At 41.8% G+C, this 21,427-nt stretch overlaps 1 protein-coding gene and 1 long non-coding RNA gene across 19 annotated transcripts in view; one reads left to right on the forward strand and one right to left on the reverse strand.

Moving 5' to 3' along the window:
• The window catches only part of FHIT (fragile histidine triad diadenosine triphosphatase), a 1,115,730-nt gene that overhangs the window by 845,745 nt on the left and 248,558 nt on the right, over positions 1 to 21,427 (reverse strand). Inside the window, exon 2 of one of the 17 annotated variants that reach the window (XM_075938444.1) lies at positions 17,627 to 17,708. The exons of the other annotated variants lie outside the window; for them this stretch is intronic. The gene's annotated coding sequence lies outside the window, so the exon portion shown is untranslated. The remainder of the gene's footprint in view (positions 1 to 17,626; positions 17,709 to 21,427) is intronic. 17 annotated transcript variants of the gene reach the window in all.
• Positions 1 to 21,427, forward strand: part of LOC142830896 (uncharacterized) — a 60,695-nt gene that overhangs the window by 38,383 nt on the left and 885 nt on the right. Inside the window, exon 4 of one of the 2 annotated variants that reach the window (XR_012906423.1) lies at positions 15,234 to 15,364. The exons of the other annotated variant lie outside the window; for it this stretch is intronic. This is a non-coding gene — a long non-coding RNA (uncharacterized LOC142830896). Of the gene's footprint in view, positions 1 to 15,233; positions 15,365 to 21,427 lie in introns of those variants that run through there. 2 annotated transcript variants of the gene reach the window in all.

The following is a 21,427-nucleotide window of genomic DNA, read 5'->3' on the forward strand; positions in this document are numbered from 1 at the left end:
TAGACTTGGTTGCTTTTTATATTTTTTCAATAATTGTTAATTGATCAGCAATGTTGGAAATAAGCTTAGGTTTGAAATAAGTTATTGACTGATCTGAGCTCACAAGGGATGATCATAATCTAGTGACACCTCCTGTATGAGATGTCATAGGGCGTCATCACGTAGTAATTCTTGCCTCAAACCCATTATTTCTGTTTGAACTTTAGCATATCTATTGTCCTGTACTCACTGTTCTGCTGTAAAGACTTGATCCTGCAAAGTACTGAGAGCCCTCATAACACAGAATAAAGTCAACAGAAGTTGGGAGCGTTCAGCAGCTCTCAGAATGGCACAGTGTGTGTTAAGAAGCTGTTAGCTCTTATAGAGAAAAGGGACCTAGGCACTAAAGGCTAAACAGATAAAAGAATTGCTCCTCAATTATATCGAACATGGTTGCAATTTTCAAGCTACATTGATGATAAATCCTCACATTTGTAATTTATTTTTACAAGTGATTTTCAATTTACTTTTAATAAATATGAGTGCAATACACCTGATTTTGCCACTGAATTAATGCAAAAGAAGTCTCTTGGGATTTCAGGAGCATCCCTGCGAAAATTAAAAATGCACCGATGCACAGCATCTTTAACTATAAGTTTCACTGTCAAATGAGGCCCATTACCAAAATATGTTAAGAACTGTAGTTTTAGGGGTGATCGTAAAATGCCTCACCCTTTGTTCAATGGCTTTTTTAAATAAACCTGCAATCGTAAACGGTTTATGCAATATGTTGAGGTAAGCTTTGCATGCGTGGCTTTGAAGTACTGCTAACATAATATGCCAGTATTCATTCCAAGCATTCTGAAACTTCTTGATAATAAAAACCAACCCGAAAAGTAGAAATACAGAGAAATCTTTAAGAACTTCCTGTGAGTAGAGGAAGTCCCTGAAACAACCTTGCATTTTCATGTCTAGCTGCAAACTTCAATATTTCATAATTCTCCCTTGGAATAGCTAAATAAATACAGGTAACAAGGAAAGCTCCAACATGTACCAGGACAGATTATTATTTTGAAGTGACAGGGTGCACGCTACCTCAGAGAACAACTATAGCTTCACTTTCCCCTTCTGCTGCACAGATATCGGAAAGAGGGGATAGATTTCAAGTGGCTTTGTTAGACAGAGAAGAATGCCTGACAGAAAGCAAGCAAGTCTCTTTACTCAGGCTGGGGAATATTTTGTATTGTCTGCTTGTCATGTGGAGACTCCTCTTTGAGGTATGCCTATCCAAATTTTCTCCTTCTGAACAATCTTTGTTGCTTGGTGGGCAGACACAGCAGCAAGCTTATATTTGCATCATCATGATGAGTGTAATTGTGGCCAAAATCTGAGAGAGAAACCACCAAATACTTTTTCATCTGTTTAAATTGTTCTAAACTCAGAAAAATTCCTTATTTTAGTTTTTCAAATCTGTCCTGCCAATGAAGATGCCAAGGATTTGCACAGGTAGTTCCCTGTACTGCAAGTGGGTGAACTGTTGTAAATCTCGCTCCCCTCAAGCTAACAGACCCCTCTGAATCCACCACCTCTATCCCCGCTTTAAGGGAAACTATTTTGCAAGAGCTTGGGGAGCGGTTATTGAAAATATTCTAAAAATGAAACTTTTAAATGTCCTAAAACTCAAGCCTTTGTCGTTTTATATTATGTCCATCACCGGGCATTTAGACATTTCTAATTAGAGAGTCTCAAACTTACTTGATGTCATTCATCAAAATCTAGAAATATTCTGCTCCGCACAAAGATGTAACTATCAAGACCCCCAGAGTCAAATCTTCCAAAAATCCACATCAAACAAAACCAAAAATAAATCCTTTCATGAATTGTTACTAAAAGGGGCCGGATGAAACCCATATTTTTTTTTATTAGAGGAACAACTTCAAAAATATTTGATATGATGCAATTCCTAGGAAATGTATCACAAGAGAACTTAAATTTATGCCGTATCTAGAAGCTATCATACTCCATTTGTTCAATGAACAGTGAAAGCAAATATCAGTTCAGGCTCCCCTTCTAAAAAAAGAACAAAAAATGCTGTTCAAACAGAATTTGGAGCAAGGCAGTATCTCAAACCGACAAGAGCCAAAATAGATAAGGCTTTAAAGGATCATCAGGTATTACCAACCACCAGTCAACCACTACCCAGATTGCATTTGGAAGCCAACAAAGTCAGCACCTGTTTTTGAGCACTTGTGTAACATGATTCCTACAACTAACACCATGAAGCAAGTTTCCTGCTGCCTAGGATCATACCGAATTCCATCAGCCTCTGCATGTGTGCATCCCTTCTGCATACTCTAGTAAGGTGTAGGAAACTCTTTATAATTCAGTATTATCAAAATTGGACAGCTTGAACTTCAATATAACTTTATTCTCCAGGATAACAACCCACACCTTACGAATATGGGACCTGATTCCTTTTGTGTGAAGCAATCACCACCTGTGATTCATGACCCTCTGTATAATTCTCTCTTTTAAAAAATTAACTGATCACAATGAAATGCATAAACTGGCAAGAGATCTCAAAGAAAACCGTATTCTCGATGCCCTGCTAAACGCTTGTGCTATCACAAGTTTCTAATTGTGTTAAAATGCACATTTCCTGAAGACAGCCTAGAATTCACGTACTCAAGTGGAATCATAATAGAGTTTTTAATGGCTCTGTGACCAAGTGGTAAATATTTGTATTATTTTGATCAATATTCGGTTTATATTTTATGATGGTGGAATACTTGCTGTGGTGTGAGATCAAAACGAGGAGGGGGGAGACAGAAAAAGTAGGAAAGGCAAAACAATAACCTAGTAAGGAACATCTCTGGATCAGTCAAGCAGAATACCCACGTTAATAGCTGTGGAGTAAGCCATTTGCTGGGTGCCAGCAAACACACACCGCTGTTTTATCAGTACCGAGAAGGAAACATAAGTGGAGGGGGAGAAAGGGTTGTTGTGAAATTGTAGCTGAAACACACCCTGACTGGGACAAGAAATTAGAGCCTGCGGAGAGGTAAGCCACCCTTCCGCCTCCGAAAAGGGAACTGCAATACACTGACCAGCATGAGCTACGGCCAGGGAGGTTCAGTTTAGAGAAGACAAGAGACACTCTAGTCTCAACTGCTCTGTTCGCTTGGGCTAAGAAATAGCACTTGGTTGGTGAAGAAGCTGTGTCACTGCACAGACCAAAAGGGCTTATAGCTGCCAAACCCAGCTAGGCCTCAGGGCTAACCGAGATAGTGACCGGGGCAGTACTCCAGAGCTCCAGATTAACAGTTGTAGACCCGCATGGTTCCATCCAGAGGGAGGTGCAGGAAGTCAGATTGTCACATGAGGGTGGCCTTCAAGACAGACTGAAAGGTCTCTACAGTACTGCTCTCCCTGGTTACCGTGACCAGGCCTTTATCCTCCAAGCCTCCATTGTTGCATAGGATTTTGGATAAGGCCCTACAGCCCTTTTCTTAAGGGTTTTCTGATTCCAGTAACCAAGCTCCTGTAAATAAGATACTGTGCAGGAGCTATTATTTCAGGGATAGATGCAGGAAGTTTGTCAACAATTTTAGTCTGCTTCTAGGAGAGAACTGCGTTAGCATGGTCCAGCCAGAGACTTGGGGCAGTATCCCTGTCTAATCAAATTCCTAAGCTTTCTATAGTCCTTACCTTTTGACATTCAACAAGTTAACATCAACCTCTGAAAACTGACAACAGCATGTGACCCGTGACATACACATATTAACATCACAGTGCAACCAATGGAGTCTGTGCCAGACAATCCGAAGTGCTGGTCAGTGAATCAGAGCTGGAAGAGACCTCAGGAGGTCATCAAGTCCAGCCCCCTGCCCAAGGCAGGATCAATCCCAACTAAATCAACCCAAATGAGCATATCTAAAAGAAATCTAATTGAATATTCATGTGAAGATGCTCACTGGCTGAGGTGAATTATTTAGAAATGAAACAGGAAGAACAATATACTGCCTTAAGACCTATCAACCAAAATTATAACTACATAAATCACTTGGTTTAATGGAATTAGAGTAGTACAAGCACACCAGCAGAGGATAAATGTTTCCAGCTTTGAAAATAAATGTGTGTCTACCAAGTTCCTGTATTTACCTAATGGCAAGAGACCTGTGATAACATCCTATTCCACTGGTGAGCTGAAAAATGGATTAAAATACCATGTCCTCAAGGAGCTGTTAAAGTATTTTACTAAAATTTATCATATGCATGTAAAAATACCCTTAATTTTACAGCACATGTATACAATCAGATTTTTTTAAATCCTGAATTACATATTTAAACTGAGTCAACTAAAAAGCCTATACAGGTACCTGAAACTCTGTAAATAATAATCCTATGTAATGTATTTTATAACTATTGACACTAAGTAGTTAACAGTACCTTTTAAAATGGCATATTTTAAATCATTTTTCTAATTTCAATAAATGACTTTAAAAAAAGTAAAAGCTTGGTATAAAATTCTAGGAGAGGTACTTAAGACCACAAAAAAAAAAATCATCAAGGAAATTTCCAGGGTCACCCGTTCCTACAACGAATACCTCAGATTACCATACTAGAAAAATAGCAGAAAGAAAAAAGAAAACGGAAGAAGCTAATTTGTAATTTGATAGTGAAAGGGTATACAGGCAGTCCCCGGGTTACGTACAAGATAGGGACTGTAGATTTGTTCTTAAGTTGAATTTGTATGTAAGTCGGAACTGGTACATATTGTAGGGGAAACTCTAGCCAAACATTTCTCCAGAGCTCAGTTTTATTCTCCCACACCTCACTTCCCTCAGTCCTTTATTCTCAAGCTGAGGTGTCTGCTGAGAAAAGCCGCTCCATGTCTCCCTGGTTTGCTGGGGAGGTGGGCGCTAGCTTCGCGTCTCCCTGGTCTACGGGGGGGGAAGCAACTAGTGCGCGGTTGCCTCACCCCGTTTGTAAGTAGGGATCCGATGTAAGTCGGATCCATGTAACCCGGGGACTGCCTGTATTCTATTCTCTCTGGGCTCTATCATCCATCACGCAGTATCTGAGCACCTTCTAATGAATGATGCTATCAACATCTACCACGCTGGTTCTCTGCCTCAGAATTGCGCACACAAAGTGTTGGGCTTGTAGCGTTTTCTGTTGGTTTGGGGAGATGAAAGGGGCTCGTTTTGTTTTGATTTTCAGGCAGCTCTATGTTGGGGAAGCCAGGTTGAAGAAATGAGCCTGGCACCAGAAGGCAGGGTGGTTTCTTATGGTCCTTGGGTCTTACGGGAGTTCCTGCACAGAGAAACGGGAGAAAGGTCCATGGAATATGAGCAGCACAGTGGTCACCTGTGGTCTGCCAGAAGGGTAAATCTCAATGGCTCCTCATTGGATGGCCCATGTTCCCATTCGGTCTTTCTGTTCAACTGTGCACATGACAGGGCCTGCTTAGAAAAGGCTTTAAATGTACATGGGGAGAGGGGAACCATAAGGCCCCAGTGGCTTCCCCGTCTGCTTGCGGAGGACCCAACAACAGGAGTCAGAAAATCATTATAAAAATAGAAAATGTAGTTCTGGGACTAGAGCCACACAGACAGACCTTTAAGGCCCCATGCAAGTCAACTGACAAGGGTCTGCTCACGGGCATCTTAGCATAGGGTCGGGGATTCATGGGCCCACGAACAACCTGAAAACACATTGACTTAGTTCTTCAATGTCCAGTTTCCGCTGATGATGTCTCTTAAAAGCTCAAAGTGTGCTTCACTGGGTAAGGCACTCGACTGGGAGTCAGGAGGCCTGTGATCCCTCTGTGTGACGTGCCGCATGAACTTTGGTGAGTCATTTCTCCTCTCTGTGCTCCTGTTTCCCTTCAGACCCTTTGCCTGTGTTGCCTAGCCAATCCATCAACTCTCCATGCAATACTAGAGAGAACAGAGCCTTGATTTTAGTCTCTAAACATATTTGTTAAAATTCTGGATGGTGTTCAAGATCAATACTGCAGAGAGCATGGCACTAGCTTAGTGCAAGACATCCGTGAGTTAAGACAAGTTAAAAACTCCCTAGCTTTTGACAGTTTGTCAGAGTACTTAGACCAGCATGCCAGCTACTAAACAATGACTGTTTTATGTCATTTGGGTGCCTTCAAAACTGTCGTCTCTGCAAAAAGTTTAGAGAAGCCTCACAAACTCACCCCCATCACCATTCTTACACCATCCCACTCCACAGTCTCTCACACAAACAGGAATCCAAAACTTTTATGTTGATGGACCTGTGAAGTAGTCCAAGTGACACACACTCACTGAAGCGTGAGCATCTTAAGTTCTGATGAAATTTCACTACCTGGTACCAAGCAGTTTGTGAAAAACTAAAAGGCCAGTAAGTAATGAAGTCTGGAGAAGAGGTTTCTAAATCATAATGTAAAACATTATTAATGCTCAGAGTTCTTGTTACCCTTTGTTGCCAACAATTAAAAGTAAAATAGAGCCTATTAATGCTACTAATGATACATCTTTCAGGCACTTGTCTCTGGCCTAGAGACATAATGATAGCACACAAAAGTGATGCTGCTTTCAGTACTTCATCTCATTTGGAATGAACGCAGAGAATAGTTCGTTCAGTGATCTTCTTAGCACTATCTCCTTCTGAAAAAGAAAGGAGTCTGCTGGGCTTGACTGGCCTTTTGCCAGTCAAGTTCACCTTTAAAAGAGAAAAGAAGAAAGTTCATAATCAAAAGGGAAAACCAACGTGTGGTGGAATTTGGTATTTAAGGGAAGGCACTTAACTTGACGACTTTACTAAATAGACTTTACACTCGTTTCATGCTGTTTTCAGTTCTCCAGTTTTACATGGGTTTAGCCTGTGGGGGCCAGATTTTCAAGGGGTACAAGTTGAGCACAGCCCTGCCAACTTTTGTCGAGAAGCTAGCATCTTCCATCTATTTCTTACGGCCCACCGATCGGTAGGTATCTGGCAATGTTCAAAGAGCAATGCATCATGCATTCAACAGTGTGATCCGGCGTCCACACTCCGCAGCAAAATATACTGCGTGCAAAAGAAAGAGCTTGTTAAATAGGGAAGTGCCTCTTTTTTTAAAGCAAGGTAGTGCTTACGTCATGGTGATTTACGAGCTCATTTTTAAATCTACACTATGTCAAGGAAACATCTAACTATGCTTTTACCTAGGCTACAACATACTCTGAGTCCAGGCCCATCTGACTGATGATTTCATTGCTGTGTCTGCTGCCTGTTTCCTTAATCAGTTGAAAATAAAGTTATTTCGCTGGCAGTAAAAGACAAGCTGTCACTATTATATGATTTCTTACTAAAACCAATCTGCAAGCATAAAACATTAACATAATTTATTACAACAATTAGAATGCATCCTTGTTGTCTTCTAATTAGATTATTCCTCGTATTGGTAATTATATTAGACAAGAGAGAATAATAGTTTCAGATTTCTAAAATCATCTGTAGAGTATGTGAGGAGAGAATGATCAATAATGCTAATCTACTGGAACACAAATTCCCAGAAAGAGATATTTTATCATGAGTGATCCTTTATATAATCAGTATTATTTCTCAAAGTGCATATTAATCACATCTGCAGCTAAAAAGGATCAACACAGAGGAATAAACACTGAACTGTCAAAAATGCAGAATGAAAAATCCACGTCTTTGGTGGGTGGAGAATGTGTTTCTCCTTGACTGCAAACAGGGAAATAGCATTAAGTTTATTTCATTTTATACCATTAGTGTGCATCTAATAAGATATGCTATTTTGCAATAGAATTGTGTATTTTGAAATTTGGTGCGTCTACACAGCACCAAAATTTCAAAAGAGATCCCACTATTTCAAGCCTTCCCTTAAACCTGGTACAACGAGGTTTACCAGGATGGTGAAATGGTGTGTCTGTTATTTTTAAAAATATTTCAAAATAATGGACAGCTTGTGTAGATGAGGGGTGGCTATGTTGGGATACTTCCAGTATCCCGAAATAGCTGTGCCATGTAGATGCACCCTTACAGAAAGCAGGAAACAATGCTGCAAAATATTCCCCTCATCTTCTCCACTAATGACTTTTTAAAATAGCAGATGTCATTTTTTTTAAACATAATGGTCTCCTTTAAAGATTTTCACAACAGAGAAAGTCATCAATGTACGTGGCTTCGTCTTCTCTCCCTGTAATTATTACCGCTTTGTCAATGATCAAAGCTGGGCTTATAGATGAACAGCTTCAGAAACTCTCTCAGCCCCACCTCCAAACAATTGTTTTTATTTAAAAGGAAACACGGCTTGTGAAAAATCCTGGACAGTTCTCCTGGAGTACAAACAACACGTACCGCACAGAAGGCATCATGGGCAACCTCACATTACCCCTTCTGGGTAACTGAACCCTAGTCTGAAATCAGCATCTTTGTAAAGTCAGAGCTGTCTCCAGGCTGTCTCCAGTCCTTGGTCCCTCTGCTCAATACAAACAGATGGCTATTTCTGCACATTGCAGTGAAAATTTTTATTGTAGGGACACCTGTGTTCTGGGAACTGGGCAAAGAATAAAATCTGTCATAGGCCTGGCAGGCAGTCAGCCGTGGCTACCAGTCTGAGTTGGATTTGACCTGGCAACGGACAAGTGGAAGACAGTAACTCCTGAGCCATCTATTCGTCCAAAAATCAGTCAAGGTCTCAACTTCAAACAAAAGCAAAAAACCTGCAATTCACCATCACAGAACTCCACCCATCTTCTACACTAAAGGTCCCCCATGTTTTCTGGTGTTTTACAGAATTCACAGAGGGTTTTCTATTAAACTAGAGCTTCCATCTTCAGATCTCACACTTCAGTGATTCCCTGGGACCACATACAAGCAGTATAATTTTCAGCATTGACTCAAGGGAATCTCCAAGTGCTTGTGAAATTTCAAGGCAGCTGTCAGCCCAACAAACATCACAACAGCTGATGACACTCCAGCATGGGAGTTAGAGGTGGATCTATTGGGGGGGGGGGGGGGGAAGAGTGTTCAAACTAAATTAAAGAATAAAAGGAAAGGGGGGGGAGGAGGTAACTGGGTGCAGAAAGGAACTCCACTATAAATTGGACTATATTCAGTGGCAAAAGGAAATGAAGGGAAGGAAAAAAAGTGCAGGGCAGAGAAAAATCTTACATGGTTTGCCAAGTTCAGATAAGCACTGAAAAAAAAAAATTAGGGAGATGGGACCAATGGAATGGATTCACAGCTAATCACTGCCATGTGTTAAAGCCAGAGAAGACTCTCTTGTTTAAACCGTAATGGGCAAGAGTCATACTTGATTCCATAATTCATAACCAGTAAGTAGCATTATACACTAGAAAATTCTGGGCCTCGTCTTGAATCTCTGAAGCCTGCTGTGCAGTTGATGGACTGTCGAATGCAAACTAGTCACTTGATGAAAACTGTACTGCTACTTCACCTGGATGAGCATTCAGAAATGCCCATGCTTCACGCAGGTGTTTAGTCTTGTGAGATCTGACACTTGCAGGTTCCGTAGGCACTAGAAACCAGTTTCGACACATGCCTCGCTTGTGAGAGGTGTCTAGTTCTTTTATCAGAAAGGATTGCAAAGATTTTTCCCAGAGAACACACGTGTCCTTTATGCTTGGATTGCCATGAAGAATCCTAATGCAAAACAGGTTGAACCTCTCTGTTCCGGCATCCTTAGAAACTGGACTGGTCCTGAAATAGGGAATTTGCTTGGCCAGGAGACATCAATGCTTGCTCCTCCACTCCTAGCTGCTACCCCTTACCCAGGGGTTTCCGAGCTCTGGGACAGCTGACTCCCTCAGGGTGCTGAAGGCCCCGCCCCCAGGGCTCCAGAGTTTCACTTCCAGACTCTGTTCTTGTCCAGTCCCGCAATGCTCCTTGTCCCAGCCTGGTTTTTCCCTATGAATGCTTCACTTCCAGAGCACCATAGGGTGCCAACAATGCCAGACCAGGGAAGTTGAGATTTACAAGTTGAATTTCTCTATAGCTAGACAGTAACGATCTTCTACCACAATCCAGATTCCCTGTCATTTCATATTCTTTGCAGACTATTCCAAAGTTACGATTCTTCCCCCATTCACTCTGTCATTCGCCTGTAGCTCCAGTTAGAATGATCAAGGACTGCAAAACCTGTGATGCTCTAAGCATCTCGAAAAGAGCAGGTAAGGCAACTGATGCACTACAAAGTGTCCTTTTCATCCCTTTACAAATCCCATGATTCATAGCCCATGCTGCCTGCGGGCTTCATATTTTTCCATTACTCCAGTATACACACTAACATTTTCAACAGAGATCATAGCTCAAGCTAAGCATAGCCACACACCAAATATTCATAGCCATTCGTAAACCCAGAGACACCAAAGGCTTCCACAGTTTACCAATTTGCATGTAAAGAAAACTCACCTTCTTCTCAGAAAATAATTGTGACGACTGTCTCAATAGCAAGCTGAGATGGCCCCAGACAGCTCTCGAAGTCCTGTTGGTCATGAAGTGCAGGCCAAAACTTTAAGCCATTGAGCCTTTCTAGAACTGAACTGACTTCCACCCTTCCCCAGATACAAAGAGTAACCAGCCTTGGTGGAGAGGATCAATGTGCAGCTGGGTAGCTAGATGCTGAAACCTCAGCACGCTCCTCCCACTCCAGACCCCAGACACAAGACTGTCAGTCTGTGGATAGTGCTTATTTCAGTCACAGAGGCTCCCTCCCAATAAAGTTTTGACAGTAAATTCACATCATTTACAGCCCCACAAACAACCCCACACCTCTCCCCTCACCAACTCCTCAAATAACACACTAGCCCTCTGCATAGCATCCTGCCCCTATTGCCATCAAGAGCCAGTATTTGACCCATTGTGTGTAGAATGGGAAGCGGGGGGAGGATACTGTACGGAACAAGGAGGACACAAAGTCCTGAAAGCAGCCGGGTACCTGAAAAGTTCGAGTATCGCCTTGTGCATCTACACAAAACATTCATTACAAACTTTCCTTTTCTGCTCAAAGACAGACCCGAGCAGCAACATGTGGCAATTCTTTCAGTGCTCATTGCAGGACAATTGCAATTCAGCTGTTGAATTCAAGCTGAGAACTCGTTTTCCTCACCTCCAAGGATTAAACCAAAGACCCACACAACAGGAGTAGAAACTGGTCTTGTCTTTAAATAGCTCAGCCAGCCTCAAGTCTGACAATTTTTTGAAAGCCAGTAAAATTCTCATTTATTTTCAATGAAGCAAAAAGCGAATCTCTCTCCAACTGCAGTCATTCCAAATCAAGCATATTGAGAGAGGCAAATAGGATACAGTCTGGATATCACAGAATCTGTTCCTCTGTATCGTCTTGGCTTAAGAAAAAGGCCTCTTTCACCTTGACGACAAATTCTGAGATCTTTACACACAACTGTACGATCCAGACTTAAAACCTATGGAGGTATAATTGTACAGGGAATAAAATGTGGAATGCGTGGAGTATCAGAAACATAACAGCTATCAAAGACAGATAATTGGATGCCATGTAGTACAGGCAGAACCTCTCTGGTCTGGCCACATGCATGGCATGATTTTAGTGAGCTGGATGTCTACGTGTCTTGGGTGTGGCCAAGATTCTCGCGGTCCCATAAAATTTGTTTACAGCCGCCAGTCCTGGCTCTCCGTGTTCTGTGCTGTTATTTAGCTCTAATTTATCCCTAAATGTGCTCTAGCAGCTCAGTAAGCAGTGGAAGTGTCGGTAATGCTGCTAGACAATATTGACCTCCTGTGGTCCAGCAAATTCTCTAGTTCGGCACCAGTCAGGTCCTAAAGGTGCTGGACTAGAGAGATTCCACCGGTACTTGTAATTTACATCTGCTCTGTACTAAGCCATCTCCACCAGCACATGCAGGACCACCTCATTACTGGGTATGGGGGCAGGGCAGAAAAAGTGTCTTTGGACAAAGGCAGAGCTTGGTAAATTTCTGATGAAGAGTTCAGGCTCTCTTATTTGGATAGATTTGTAACCGGAATACATGGCATCATTGCCATCCAACAAATTAGAACTTCAAAGCGAGTGATTTACAATATTTTGTTCAGCTGCATGTGGAACCCTGGCTCTTACCTTGGCCAAGTGGCAGAACAAACTCCACAGCACACGGGACAGCGCAGTGTGAATAGGCAGAAGATGGAGAGGGATGCAGGGTCCCTTGCATATAGAGGAGAGTTTAAAAAATACAACGTAACCTTTGTGACTAGATCAGGCCAGAGGGCTGCTACAGAGTGGCGAAAAGGCAGCCCCTGAAGGGTAAAAGGCCTGCTCATTAGAGGTGGAAGGCTGCAGGGTGATTAGGAGCAGCTAGCCAGGAGCTGGCCCCGGCAGATTGGGGCCAGCTGACTTTTAAAAGCCTCCTCAGTCAGAAGGTGCAGGAGAGGGAGAGAGAAAGGATGGAAGGAGAGGGATCTGAGAGAAAGAGACAGAGAGCAAGAGCATGAGACAAAGTACTACTAGTTATAAAACGAAAAACAGCAAGGGAGGGAGTCCCAGAAGGACTGGCCAGGCACCCTACCTCACAAACTAGCTGCAAGCCCCAACCCCTGGCCAAGGAGGAAGGCTGCCAGCCCAAACATTGGCCTTGGACTGAGGGATCTGTGCCATGCCTCCAAGAAATGAAGTACATGCTAGTTCCCATTTGCGAAACAAAGGCATCATCACAGGAGCAGATGAACAGTGGATTCTTCGATTCAGGCAGAGCACTGCAAGGCATCATGAAAGGTAAATGAACATCTGTTGAATGAAGCTGTCTTGGCGGCTGGAAGGTTCGAGTCTCTCTAGACTGCTCATGCCTGTCTGCACAGAGTGGCGAAGGCACCAACGCTTGGACAGAGCTGGGCTTCATCTCATTTTAGGCTACGAGAGACATTAATACCACAGAGACACACACACACACACACACACACACACACGTCTAAAGTTCTTGCAAGATTTGCTGACACAAAGTTTTGCCAACTATCCAATATGATTCCAAGGCCAAAAAAGCTCAGAAAACCATCTACAGTTTAGTTGCTCATCCCTTCTTGATCCAACCTCCGAACATAGCTTCCACTGTATGGTTCAGCGGCTGAGGATGATAAACCTTCTGCTATTTAAAAAACAGTCCTCCATTGCCTCATGGAGGAGCACAGAGAGAGCGCCAGACTGCATAAACATAGGGCAATGAACTACGGTAGGCAAGGAGGAGGGGATTATACAGAGACAACAGGGCTTTTGTGGGTTCTCTGTATGTGCCATTCTTCCCATTATTTAGATATTCAATAAAGACTGTTCTAAGTCACCTTAAAGAGTACTGAAAGAACATTTATAAGGACTTGATGTAGGGTTTTGAATGGAGTGAACTAAGAATACTAGTGGTCTGGACTGTGAGTTCAGGAAGTCTATGCAGTTCTTTATGCCTATTTGTTAAATAAGGGACAGTTTGCCAGCATTGTGTTTTTGGCTGCCCCAAAAGTCCTGGAAGAGTTTGAACAATATCACTAGGGCCTCATTTTCTATGAAGATGTAACCACCATGTGGTAGAGAGTAGCAAATATGGCTCTGGGAACCAAGTGGTCACCAGTACATGAACTCAACCCTAAAAAATGCCAACAGCTATCTGAGTGGAGCAGCATTTAGGATAGGGCAGCTTTTGCCACAGAGGAGGAATGGCTGTCAAACTTGGGTGGATGAAGCTTGTAAGTTTTAAATGACAGCTGACCTACGAATATGAAAACCATTGTGGACTCAGCAGAATGGGTACTTAATTCCTTGGCTCTTCGTGTATTATGGATGCTTCATGTGCCAGTAATTTAAAGCCTGCTACCATGTTGGGGGTAACCAACAGACCTCTTCCAGCAACAATTGATAAAGACCTCTTCCTTATTAGCTAGGAAAGCTAAGCATAGACCAGAAAACAATGGCACGAGGCACCAAATAAGAAAAATTCTGATTGTTCGAGAGAGAATTTTAGACTCTGAAATCTCCTGGAAACTGAAGAACTGCAAGCAACAACAACAAAAAAGATAAAACCCAACTTTGTTCTGGCTAAGTTTTTAAATGAAACAAGTATTTTAGGATCTGATTCAGCGAGGATGATTTTATGACTAAATCACTGAACTGAGATTCAGGTTATCTGGATTTCTTACCTGACCGCAGATTTTTGTGTAGGCCGGTTCTTTAACCACCATGTGAAAATAAGGTCATTAAATGTTTGTGAGGCGCTTGGATATCTTGGTGACAGGAGAGATATCAGCTCATCAAAGTGAGGCAAGCCTTGAAGTTCCAATTTCATTTATATTCCAGGGCACTTTGCAGTCTGCAGGTTCAGGATATTTCCAAGTCAACCATCTACCTTGCTTTCTAACATGAACACACCGCTGGGACAATTAAATATCATATTAAGATCAAAGAAAAAGTTGTATGTACATTAGATGCACATAATAGAAAAAAGAAAATGCTTGTATGGTATGCACAATGAGACTTTTCACTAGCCTGTGGAAGATAAGGAATAAATAATGGGAACAAATTCAAAAAAATATTTACAAGGGAGCATGAACTGAATATAGTTCATTAGTGCTTCACCCCAGATGAACACAAAAATGCAAACATTTACACAATTTAGCAATAATAAAGAAGGCAATTGATAGCTGTTATGTTAAAATAGCTAACCAGTTTTAATGCTTCAGTAATCTGAAATAATGATGTACAGAATAGGAAAGGAAAATAACCCTGCAGTGTACATTATGTGGATTACATGTAAGTTCATAAAGAAATTGACAATTTATGGTTTTATTGCTTTGTAGTGTAGACCATCAACAAAATATACAAGTGTTATCTAAACTAAAACAGGCATCTGGTTGCACTTTTAAACAGGTTGTGACTGTGATACATTTATAACTTGTTCTATCTTCGTAAAAACTATGACACAAAGAATAAATCAGGAATTAAAGTAGGACCATAGCTTAGGTTCAATTACAAAAAATTTAAAACATGGCATACGCAAATATGCACAGCATAACTCAGATGTGATGGACTCATGTGAAGGCCAATATGTATGAAAATATTGTCTACTGTAATTAGGGGGGGTAGGCAGAAGAGTGCACGAGGTATTGTCATACACTGACCAGGGCCATAGTTGCATGCAGACGCAGTCTATACAATGGCTACAACAGTCCTGGCATTCCATACAAACTAAGCTGCTCTTCACACTTATTTATTTCAGAAATCTACTGGATGATGTCCACCGGTGACATACTGCCCGAGTGTCACTTCAGACTACTGTAAGAGATGGTGACACTTGAGAAATGTGCTCTTCCAACGTGAAAGCAAGCAGAGGAGAAAAGCAGAATTCAGGAAGCGTGCGACTCCTCTCATGCACGTAGACACTTCTCTCAGTACACAAGCTCAGATACTAACCCTTTTAGTAAGTTCTATATGCCAGGACATCCAGGCTGTAACAACAAGGTCCATTGCCCCAAGGAAAGATAGTGTATACCTCTGGAAGAGAAGGTATTTATCTCTGCCAGTTAGGGCAAAAAGTCTAATTTCAGCTACACTCAGGAAACTCCTGCTGAGGGATCAGGAAAGAGTGTGGGACATGAACGGATGTGACTGAAACCAGGACTTAATCATTAGGGCTCTGGAGAAAAAGATCTTTTAGGTATCTAAAAGGGTGTCATAAGGAGGACAAGAAAACTTGTTCACCTTGGCCTCTGAGGATAGAACAAGAAGCAATGGGCTTAAACTGCAGCAAGGGAGGTTTAGGTTGGACATTAGGAAAAAGTTCCTGTCAGGAACACTGGAATAAATTGCCCAGGGAGGTAGTGAAATCTCCATCTCTGGAGATATAAGAGTAGGTTAGATAAATGTCTATCAGGGATGGTCTAGACAGTATTTGGTCCTGCCACGAGGGCAGGGGACTGGACTCGACCTCTCGAGGTCCCTTCCAGTCCTAGTATTCTATGATTGTATGATCTTGTTCTCTCCCCAGAAATCCAGCAGGTTGGCATGTTATTCACTATAACCATTTGTCAGACAGACCTATTGTCTAAAACAACATTTACATTGAACCCAAGAGTGCCCTTATCACCCCATATTGCAGATCCACCTCAAAATGAGGACAGAACTCCAAAAGGTTTCAGGAAGTATCTGATAAATCTAAATTCTCTTCAGATTAAAGAATTCAAGGGAGAGAATACTGGAAAAAAAGATTTTTGTAATAAGGCTTATCCCCCTCTATCTAAAAAACAAAACAACTTGGATATGGGCAAGATCAGTTTAGCAATGGTAAAACATAGGAAATATAGTCTCTCTCTCATATTTTATATCTGGGCACCAAACGAGCATCTGACATGGACTCAAAATTCTCTTACCAGGTGCGTGATGTACACGACAGCTTCCTATACATAGATGGAGTCTTTTTATTGCTGCTATTTGACCTTAGAAAGAAAATTTGTAAATTTGAGAATGTTTCTTCCCAAAGACGCACTGTCGTTAGCCAACACCAGCTTGAGACTGGCAATGTAACACTCCGTACTTGTTCATTACACCTGGCATTCCAAAGATTGGCTTGAAGAGAGAGATCATAGGATAAGCAGAGTGGTAGGGCTAGAAACACCAGTCTCCTGGGGGAAACGGATGAAGCTGTAGTGCACTTCGGTATTGCTAGAAATTGCAAACAATCCCAACGTTCTTCAGGTTAAAGTAAATGCTGGACTGCAGTAACTGTGCTCTATGGAAGATGCTAAAGACAGGTTTCAATATGCTCCTTTTTTAATTAACACAGTATTTAATGCTGGAATGATCATAAACTCCAATACTACTAAGCACTACTTCAGTCAAGATGCTAAACTAAAGGGAAATATAGAGCCTCTTGTTGAATAAGCAATTTATCACATACGCAGGAGGTGGTGGGGGACAGACAACCAGTTACATATGGGTTTGGATGGAGATTTCTTTTATGTTCTTTACAGATAAGAAGTCTGGAGAGACCCATAAATGTCTTCCAAAGGCAGACCAGACACAATCGGGCCAGACATGGGAGTAGTTCAGGTCTGCCCCATGAAGTGACAGCTTTGAACGCCCACTCAGATGGCTGCCTTCAGTCTTTCTAACTCATGTTCCAAAGGCAGTTTCGCCTTCCATCACTACCACCCTACGGCCCTTGATTTTCTCACCTAATATCAAAAATAGTTTTAATTCATTTAATCTATGGGACACACATGCCTGTTCTCCTCCAGAGAACTAGGTCTTGATAATCAACTGGTGTTTTCAGTGCAGTTCTGGGAGGCTGGACAGTCAACTGATGGGGCAAGAACCAACAGATCAGGGAACTCAGAAGAAAAAGCAAACGTTCAAGAAGAAGTGGTTGTTTGGGCAAATTCTCAAACTATTCATGAATTTGTTGTTCGGGTTATTTGTTTTTGTTTCCCCCAAAATACACACACACACACACACACACACACACACACACACACACACACACACACCCTTTACTGACATTGTCCAGAATGGCAGAAAAGCAGCCTTCTCCTAAGTCAATGCCAGTTAGACTCAGTGGATAAGTTGGCGTAATATTCTCATCAGATTCCCAACCACCAGCAGATCAAAGCTCACCTAGTTAATGGCCGACTACGGTTTTGGGTGTCCACTCAAGCGTCACTCTCCTGGCACGCTTTTTACCTTGTATTTTCTTCATCTTAAAAAAAAATAAAAAATGCGTAACTCTGGTTTACAGACAAAAGTGTCCCACCGCTGGCCAATCCTCTTTGGGAACCCCCTCCGTAACAACTACTGCTTCCCCTATTTGAAGGCTATACGAGGATTGTTGTTTTTTAATCAAATTATGGCTGCGCTGGATTTACTACTTAGTTTCTTCAGGAAGGTGACTAATTTCTTAAAAGGATGTTCAAGATGCTTAGTTCATATCAGGCAATAGAACTGACCCATGCCCTTAACATACAGTCTCCCTCGTACTCCTTTACCTAAAGCATCAGAATCAATTTGCCATATAGGATTTCAAGGTATCTGTAGTCAAAAGGCTAGTCAAAATTATTTTGGCTAGTCTGTGAAAAGCAAAGCTCTCAGCCAATAATCGTACGCACACAAATTCCAAGTCCTTGTTGAAGTTCCTAGTTTCCCTGCTTTGAATAATCATTGCACCCATGTACATTTCTAATAATGCACATTTCAGGACACTATGGTTACAGATGCCAAAAGTAGTTAATCTCTTTAAATACATGATCCTGTTTTGTAGCCTCCAGCACAGAGCTGTTTCAGCCTCACAATGGGAATCTTTAAGGGAAGACCACTGAAAAAAAATCTTACAGGAACTTGACCCTCAAACCTTCTTACAGCCAGTTCCCTCAGCATGAAGAAATTAAGTAGCAGTGTCATAGATGCTTAGACTAAGAGGGAGGGGTATGTTTATCATACTAGAAGCAGGGAATGAGCGTTTTATAGAAGAACTAGCTGATTATTTACTTTGTTTCAGGAAGCCCAAAGAACAGCCACAAAAATTTAGTTTAAAATTGTCTCTTTATAGAATACACACACACACACACACACATAGGAATATTTGTCAGTATTGAAAGTTTGTTAATGTAGTTCAGCCAACTAGCTGTCTCAACAAGCCTGCTGGGAAATGGGTGTACTTTGTGCAGTTTGTTGGTACAAAGTTTGAAGTCCATTACCAACATTTTCCATCCTTTAGAGATACCATTTATGTATTCTTCTTTCATCCCCCACATCACACAATCCATCAGACTTCCTGATGGAGCTTTGAAGAGAGTTTAATTTTGAAATACATATGGAACTGTGAATCTTTCTTTAGGAAATACAGATAAATAGGGTTGCCAGAAGTCTGGTTTTGACCCGGACAGTCTGGTATTTTCACCTCCTGTCTGGTAAAAAAAATACTGGACACCTAAAATGTCCGATATTTTCTGTTTTTTTTTTCGCCTGCCAGGAGGCGAAAATACCAGACATCTGGCAACCCTACTACACACTCAGTAAATGGTCCCAGCCCTCGGCCGCCCGACCCCCTGCTTACCCAGGGAAGCAGCCTTCTGGCTCGATCAAGAAAACAAGATGGCCGCCAGCAAAAAGCCTAAAGACCTGAAGCAAGGGGAAGCAATGCCTTCCCTGGGTCTTAGTGCTCAACCTCTCCCTTCTTCCTATCCCTATTCTGACTCTGAATGCACTTAAAGAAATAAAATAGCATGGCCTCTTTAACTCTCAGGTTCCTTTTTTTTTTTTTTTTTGCTGAACAACTTTGGTTTCCCCCTCCAACAGAATTTTTTCCCCTTTTGGGGGAGGGGAGAAGGGGTTTTGGTATTTGTGGTTAAAACATCTGGCAACCCCACAGATAAACCTACTCTCAAAAGTACTGCCTTGTTAATCATCTTTAAACAATGTATCTATCACTACAGCCTATGACTCTAGTTTGCTTTGTTTATATTATGGGGAATCAGAGACAATTTATGTAGGAGGAATTCTGATTGTGAGGGTTTCCAATGGATGATCAGTGAAAGATTTTTGGGGACCACAGTAAGATCCAAGAACAGGTACTTGGTCATCTTATGTTCAGATGGTAACCCATCAAGAATGGATCATTAACAAAAGTCTGGGTTTTTTTTCCGCCTATGTAGACAAAAACGTATCAAGCCTTACTTCTGGTACAACAAATATTGTTTGTCATCTATTTGCTGGTAAAGTCACCTACTCCTCAGGTTCTCTTTCTAATTCAAGGCCTGTCAAAGCATGAGTAAGTCTTTAGATAGCAACTTTTCTATTCCCATTGAAAGAGGGGAAAGTTGATGTATTCATGATTCGCTCCCCTCGTGCAGTTCAGCTCTTCAAAGAGCCACCAAAGCAAAGGCAGAAAGAAATGAGTCACCAGGCGGGTAAATGAAACTGTTCCTCAAAAGGAGAGCTTTCCTCAGGGAGAAAAGACATACATCATCACTGGATGCCTTTCATGTGATCTCCCCCACACTCTGGCAAGTTACCGGGTACCGGAGAAGAATATTTAAGGATTGACACATACAAGTGGAAGATGCTGCCTTAGGGATGATCCGTTATCTCTTTGCAGCTTTTGTTATCCTGTTGTGCTTTCTTTCTAGGATTGCATGTTCTTTCTGCAGAGAGAACCAGCAGCCTTCTCCCCTGGGAGGATGAGCATGTGCCAATTTACCCAGGCTGTCCAAACTAAGATAGCTGGTGCATGCGCACAGTTTCTGCCAGCTGATTCTAAACAATTCCTCTCCATACTGTTAACTGCTGCTTACAGGCTAACAATCCCTCCTCACCAATTAAAGGAATGCCCATTTAGTTTGGAGTGAATGGTACCAGACTACATTTTCCTGTGATTAAAATGAGTAATTTATTGGAAAAGTATGATTACCATAAGACAATCAGGAGTACTCACCATCTGAATTTAGCTACAGCCCGCTCACCACTGGCCAAATTGAGCCTATTCAAAAACATCATGGAAGGGGGTGTAGGGGGGAAGAGACAAGGCAGAGATATAGCCTAACGACTGCAGAATCAGGTGCAAAGCCCGCCGAAGTTAAGGGAAAGACTCCTGTGTTTCAAGGGGCTTTGGATTGGCTGCATCAAAGACTGACTATCTGCCACATTCTCAGTCTTGTCATTTACACACAGCTGACATGCACTGGGAAACCAAGTACTTGGGGTGCTCCCCCAGACACAGGAGCCATGCTGCCTTGGTGACACCACCTACTCAATTCTGCCCTGGGCACTTGCCACTGCTTCACTTCACTCCTGCTTTCAGGAGGTCTTGTATCCTGGGGTGCACAGATCAGTCCCCTCACTCAAGGGAGAAAAGCACTCACTTCTGCACAGATGCACAAGATGGCTGAGGCGGGGTTCCACGTGTTTTGGGTACAACCTGTCACCAAATCTGCAGGTAGTTTCCAAAGAGCTCCCACCCCAAGAAATCTTAAAGGTGTAAGAACTGTTGTAAGTATACAATAAGCAACAGACATAATTCTCATGGATTTAATTAACTCAACACTGGTTTAGCCATTAACTTGCCACCACTCCAATGGTTAACACTTTCACGTTAGGTCAAATGTACTTGTCTAAGTAGCATTCAAATGATGACCCAAGGCGCAAGCAATTGTATGCAAAAAAATTAATTACAATATGTGTTACAAAAATTAGAGATATTCCCGCTTAATTCCATGTCCAGAGGAAGCATGAAACTTGAATATAGTCAAATTAGATTAAAAAAACCAAACATCAGGAGTATTGCAGTGAATGGTAACCCCAAACCAAGTCTTTGGTAGCCTACAGATAAGACTGCTCAAAATCCCACCAACACAATCACCAACTAAATATTCTTACCTAACTATTAATATAGCACTTTTCATCCATAGAGCTCAAAGAAGTTTA

This window comes from Pelodiscus sinensis, chromosome 11 (genome assembly GCF_049634645.1).
Source record: "Pelodiscus sinensis isolate JC-2024 chromosome 11, ASM4963464v1, whole genome shotgun sequence".
Lineage (NCBI taxonomy): Eukaryota > Metazoa > Chordata > Testudines > Trionychidae > Pelodiscus > Pelodiscus sinensis.